Consider the following 6,909-nt stretch of genomic DNA (forward strand, 5'->3'; position numbering starts at 1 on the left):
AACAAGTTTGCCTGGACGAAGGAGTGCGAGGAAGCCTTCGTCAAGCTGAAGGAGTATCTGGCGAGCCCGCCGGTTTTGTGCAAACCGCTGGTGGGAACCCCTCTCAGGTTGTATTTTGCTGTAATTGAGAGGGCGGTGAGTGCGGTGCTCGCCCAGGATCAAGATCAGGCTCAGAAGCCTATTTATTTTGTTAGTAAGGTGTTGCAGGGCCCCGAAACGAGATATCAGGCCCTGGAGAAGGCTGCGTTGGCTGTGGTGTTTTCGACGAGGAGGTTGCGCCACTATTTCCATAGCTTCACCATACTGGTGATGACTGACCTGCCCATCCAGAAAGTTTTGAAGAAGCCCGACGTTGCGGGAAGGATGGTGAAATGGGCAGTGGAGCTGTCAGAGTTTGACATCAAGTATGAGCCCCGAGGCCCGATCAAGGGGCAAATCTTTGCAGATTTCGTGGTCGAGCTCTCGTTTGAGGCGACACGAGTTGAAGGGGACGGCTTCCGTTGGGTACTCTCGGTGGATGGATCGTCGAACCAGCAGGGTAGCGGTGCTGGAGTCATTTTAGAAGGGCCCAATGGCGTGCTGATCGAGCAATCTTTGAGATTCGCCTTCAAAGCCAGTAACAATCAAGCAGAGTATGAGGCACTGATCGCCGGAATTTTGCTGGCCAAGGAGATGGGAGCTAGGGTGCTGATGGCTAAGAGTGACTCGCTGCTAGTCACAGGGCAAGTAACAGGCGAGTTCCAGGCTAAAGATCCACAAATGGCGGCCTATCTGGAATATGTGCAGGAGTTGAGGAGTTCCTTTGCCTCCTTTGAAGTAGTGCATGTGCCCAGAGAGCAAAATTACCGAGCTGACTTGCTGGCTAAGCTCGCCAGTTCAGGCAAGGGGGTAGGCAGAGGACGGTGATTCAAGAAACTCTGAAGACGCCGAGAGCATTTGTGGCAGATCACCTGGTCCTTCAGATAAGCAAGTCGACGGAGAAAGCAGCGAGAAGCCATAAGTCCCTGACGCAAGAAACTCTGAGATCGCCGAGAATTAGAGCATGTCGGGGAGAGAAGGTAAACGTGATGCAGGTCTGCGCTACCCATGAGCCAGACACTTGGATAACACAATACAAGCGGTGCCTGGCAGATGGCCTTCTCCCACTGGATCCGACTGAGGCTAGGAAGGTAAAGAAGAATTCTAGCAAGTACACCCTGATTGATGGCGATCTGTACAGGTTTGGGTTCACTCACCCGCTCTTGGAATGTATACATGGCGAGAAGTGCACGAGAATCATGGCGGAGCTCCACGAAGGTATATGCGGAAGCCACGTCGGGGGTCGAGCTTTGGCCGCGAGGACTCTCCGTGCAGGCTACTACTGGCCAACGATGAGAGAAGACTGCAAGAAGTATGTGCAGTGTTGCAAACAGTGCCAACAGCACGCCGATTGGCACAAGGCGCCTCCTGAGGAGTTGAAGTCGATCTACAGCCCTTGGCCGTTTCATACCTGGGGAATCGACATCCTGGGACCTTTTCCGCTGGCGATCAGGCAGATGAAGTACTTGGTGGTGGCGATTGAATATTTCACCAAGTGGATCGAAGCAGAACCAGTGGCCCAGATCACCGCACACAAGATCGAAGGTTTCGTGTGGAAGAACATCGTGTGCCGGTTTGGAGTGCCTAAGCGCTTGGTGTCGGACAATGGGACTCAGTTTGCAAGCCACCTGTTGAAGAAGCTTTGCGAAGGGGTGGGAATTCAACAAGTGTTTGCATCCGTCGAGCACCCTCAGACAAATGGCCAGGTGGAGTCAGCTAATCGGGTGTTGTTGAGAGGTTTGAAGAGAAGGCTAGAAAAAGCCAAGGGAAGCTGGGTTGAGGAGGTGCTCTGTATAATCTGGGCATACCACACCACCGAGCAGTCAGGAACCCATGAGACCCCATTCAGTTTGGTCTATGGGTGTGATGCGATGATTCCAGTAGAGATCCAGGAGAGCTCACCGAGATTCCGGAACTTTGTAGAGGAAGACTCGAATGAAGAGAGAAGGCTGAACCTGGACCTACTGGATGAGGTCAGGGAAGAGGCGAGACTGAAAGCTGAGGCGGTGAAGAGAAGGATTGAACGAAGGTACAACTCGAAGGTGATGCCAAGGCAATTTAGAGAAGGCGACCTGGTGATGAGAAAAGCCCACCAGTACGAGATGGAGAATAAGCTGTCACCCAAGTGGACTGGACCGTTCAGAATAACCGAGGCGCTCGGGAACGGCGCCTACCGCTTAGAGACATTGGAAGGAGGGGCTATTCCTCGCACCTGGAACGCCACGCACCTGAAGTTGTATTACAGTTGAGAACTTTGTAAGTAAAGATAAACACAAAGTTACATTACAATGTCTCTGTTAAAACAGTTTGAAGGGGGCACTCTTTTTTCCCTAAGGAGGGTTTTTAATGAGGCCACCCAATAAAGAGAAGTTTTCAAAGTACAAGTTGTTTTAGATTGCGTGCCTATTGTTTTCAGAAAAGTTTTGAAGAAAGACCTTGTCACTTGTACGTGACTCAAGGCGAGTTAAAGATATATTGCATGCTTTCTAAAAAGTTTTAAGTCCTCATCGTTTTTCGGCGATCGGAGGCATCAGTTAAAGTTTTTAAGTCCTCATCGTTTTTCGGCGATTGGAGGCATCAAGTAAAGTTTTTAAGTCCTCATCGTCTTTCGGCGATCGGAGGCACCAGTTAAAAGACCTCAATGCCCTCGCGCGTCCTGAGGCAAGTTAAAGACCTTCTCGTCGCTGAGCGAGTGCAGGTAAGGAAGAGCGAAAAGTCCTCAGTGTTTCTGGGGGCGAGAAGATGTAACCCCTGGGCAATGTAGAGGCACCAGTGAAAAGTCCTCAGTGTTTCTGGGGGGGGAGGAGATGTAACCCCTGGGGCAATGTAGAGGCACGATTTAAAGACCTTCTCGCCTATGAGCGAGTTCAGGCGAGTTAAAGACCTTCTCGCCTATGAGCGAGTTCAGGCAAGATAAAATCCTTCTCGTCTCGAACGAGTTCAGGTATGGTGTAGAGGGTGGAAGAAGTTCTGAGGGTGGCTAAGGTAGGTTCGAAGAGAACGCCTAGCCACCCGGTCTCTTGCTCTGAAGCACAAGGAGGTAAAGAAGGATCCGAAAGGCGCCTCTACCCCCAGATGAAAGAGCAATGGCCAAGGTGTGAAGGCAGGAAGAAGCTGGTGTCGCCAAGAGTCTCTGGCGACCAGGAAACGTTCAAGCAATGGCGAGAAGTCAAAGACCCGTTTGATGAAGCAGATCGGGTGTAACGACGTCATAAAGCCAGGGGTTGAGTTAAAGTCCATTGCTTGGAGTATCATTTTACGCTAAGGTTCATTGCCTTAAGTTTACGAGTTGATAAATGTGATTATTATTCGAAGTTGAGATGGTTCGAAACGGCTAAGTACAAGATCGTGCCTACGAGATTACTAAGTTATTTCTTCGACGTAAATCACGCAAGGAAAGTTAAAGGTAGACGAAGAGGTTACAAGAAGAAATGCAAAAGTAATTTCATTAAGTAAAGTATCAGCTCAAAAATACGTGTACAAGAAAATACGAGTTTATTACAGAATTATATACAAGGGAAAGGCACGAAGGTAGCAGATGGAGAGAATCGATTAGTCTTCAGCGAGAACCACTTTATCCATCCACTACCTCGTTATCAAGTGACACCATGCTGAGGTCCAGGTCGGGGAACAAGCAGGCAAATTGTTCCCGCGCAGCTTCGAATCCAGCAGCCTGAATTTGAGCAGAATTCAGCTTGAGTTCTTCAATCTGCTTCTGAAGTTCCTCAATCCGTTTCTTGAGATCTTCAGTCTGTTCTTCCAGCTCCTTATTCTGCTGCTCTAGCTCTTCAACTTGCTTCTTGAGTTGTTCATTGGTTTCTTGAGCCTGGAGAAGGTCTTCAACAACCTTCTTGGATTCTGCTTGCGCTTGTCCCAATTTGGCAGCGAGCTCCCCTTTTTCCTTGTTGGCTTCAGCGAGCTCAGCCATGGCGTCATCCCTCGCCTTTTCCACCTTTCCAAGGAGGGTCTCTCGGTCGGCTGACCTTTGCTCCAATTTCTTCACCCTGGCGGCGTCAGTTTTTATGAGAGCCTCCAGGTCAGCCACCTTGACGCGATAAGGCACAATCTTGCTCTCCAGTTCAATCTTTTCTTGAGCCAGTTGCTGCACCTTATGGCGGAGATCAGTGGCCTCCTTGCGCGCCAATCTGAGCTCGGTGCTCATTGCGTCTTCTACTCGGGAGTGTTCAATCTCCGCGAGCGTCAGGTTAAAGGACAACTTCTCCACCTCAACCTTCATGGTGCTGTTCTCTGTTTTAAGGTTGAAGAGGTCGTCCTGGAGCTTCCTGGTGGAGCTCTGCACCGCCCTAGTTATGATGGCGGGAATGTCTTCTGCTATCGTCTTCAGCTTAGCAGATAGAGGCTCCCACATCCTCGTGACCTCGAGAGGGAGGTTTGCTGCTTGGAGAGGCGCTGGTGGGGCCTGTTGTTGGTTTCCGTCGCCACCCTCTTTAGTTGGTTCTTCAGTGGGTGTTTCTGCTCGTGGTGGCGACGTTGGGGACTCTGTGATCAGAATCGGAGAGGTGTGGGCAACCTCATCCCCGATTGGAGCGACATCTGCAGCTGAGGCGTTAGAAGGAGGACCCCCTCCAGCTGATACATATGGCGTGGAGGCGCTTGGGGGGTCCTCCAAGAAATTGTCTTCGGCAGCCTCGACCGCGGGTGGCGCAGTTGCCAACGGAATGGCTTGGACTGGGGAAGCGGGAGCTGGTGGAGATGGCATTGTTGGAGGTGGAGCAGGCGTGGATGGCGGTGTTGAGATTGGAAGAGGGGGTGGGGCAGGTGGTGAAGAAGGTGCCACCCTCTTCCTCTTTGTAACGAGGCCATCTTCGGTGACCTCGTCATCTTCTTCCTCCTCCTCGTGGACTATCTGGGGAGCTTTCCTCTTAGGCCTTTTGAGGACAAGCTTCTTATGTTGGGCGGCGGGCTGGACATCGGAGGGAGCTGGGCCCTTAGGTGGCAATCGACCCTGGGCAACGGCGATCTCCACCACCGAATTCGGTACTGTTTGAGAGCCCGTCGCCAGCCCGTGGGTTCGGGCGAGCGCCCTCAATTCAGCGAGCATACCCTTGCCCAACATGTTATCTGCATAGAACGAAAATGCATGGGTTAACTCAGAGAGAAAATAAGTGCATAAGGCAGTATGCAGCAAAGCAGATGATCGGTGCAGAAAAATAAAACCAAAGTCTTGCGCATAACGCACAAGACGCCCATAAACAGTTAAACAGAAGCAGTATTAAAACAACAGTTTAAATGTTCTAACCTATTCGAATTTCGATTTGGTCCTCGTAGAATTCGAAGCAGATCAGGGTGGTGGTAAGGAAAGTGATGTTGGCATCCGCCACCCTTTTCTAGAAAAGGCAGAGATCTCTGTCCAACGCTCCCATGCTATCAGGACTTCTGGGTCTCCTGAAGCAGCTCTTGGATTCTTTCTTCCCCTTGTCCACCCAGTACAAAGGGAAGCCGTCGAGTAGGGAGGCGTCCTTGTCGTTAGGGCGCACTTGGACGAACTTCCCTTTCTAGTCTTTATAGGATTGCTGGAAGATGGCGAAGATTGACCTCCCAGCAATCCCATTCAAGCTAACCCACAGGCGGTCTCCTGGGTGCTTGGCTTCGAAGAGAAATAGAAATACATCCACGGATGCGGGTAACCCTAGATGGTCGCACATCACTTGGAACGCTCGCACAAACGCCCAGCTGTTGGGATGGAGCTGGGCGGCGGCGATGTTGAGCTCGATAAGGAGCTCCCTTTCGAAACGGGTGAAAGGGAACTTGAGCTTCACCTTCTTGAATAAGGTTGTGTAGACGAAGCAGAAGGGCCCGTCAGCGCTCACCTTATCGTCGGCACAAACGGGCAGATCGGGGGGGCAAGGTAGCACTATCATCTTTTCATCGTGCTCCTTATGAAATGTTTGGTGAGGCTCATCCCCCTTTGTCAATCGCAAGACTGCTCCAGCAGTGTTCACGGAAGACGTTTCCCTCAACAGGGTCGAGTTGGCCCAGGGGTAGAGTTTTTTGAAGTCTGGCAGGGGAACGGGGGCTCCTCCGGCGGTAGGTGGAGTCGCCTGGGCCAGGTTGGGGCGGGAAGGTGCAGGCCTCTCAGCCTGGGAAGATGAAGCACCGCGTGCTCGCGGTGGGATAAGTGCTTGAGAAGAGGGGTGTCGCGATGAAGGAGGAGGATTCGGGGTGATCTTTGAGCAGGTCATTCTCGAAGCTGCAAAGGAAGAAGAAAAGGAAAAATGATCAGGGTTCGCAGAGGCTGACTCGATTGTGGGAGAAGGATGAAAAGCGAACGAACGAAGGTTCGTTGCGACGATTGACGAAGCCCTAAGTTACGCAGAAGGAGAAATGGAAAAAGCTGTTGAAGATGGTTGCTGACCCTTCAAGATTGTGTTTGATGAAGACCTATATGTAGTGTTTTGATGAAGACTTTTATGTACTTTTCATGTATTTTTGCTTTGCTTTAAGTATGTCTTAGTTAGTGCTTAGAGGTTGTCTAAAAGTGGGCTTTTTGCTGAGTAACTCACCTCATAACCACTGGCCATGTGATAAGAACAAGCATAAGTTTTCTTAAACTGTTTTTCACATGTTTTACACAAAAACACGTTTACTGCATAAAAATAAATCTGTTCTTTTCTAAATAAACAGATTCATTTTTTCACTGATGCCTTGGCTAAAGTCTTGTAAAAATTTGATTTTGTGCATCAGGTATTTTGACTAAGTCTTCTTCTTTTCAAAACGACTGAGTTTCAAATAGTTAAACTTTCTCTGTTTTCGTTTTGAAAAATAAATATGTTCATCTGTAAATGAATAGATTCTTTTTGCCTCTGGTGC

This window comes from Phaseolus vulgaris, chromosome 11 (assembly GCF_051622355.1).
Source record: "Phaseolus vulgaris cultivar YP4 chromosome 11, ASM5162235v1, whole genome shotgun sequence".
Lineage (NCBI taxonomy): Eukaryota > Viridiplantae > Streptophyta > Magnoliopsida > Fabales > Fabaceae > Phaseolus > Phaseolus vulgaris.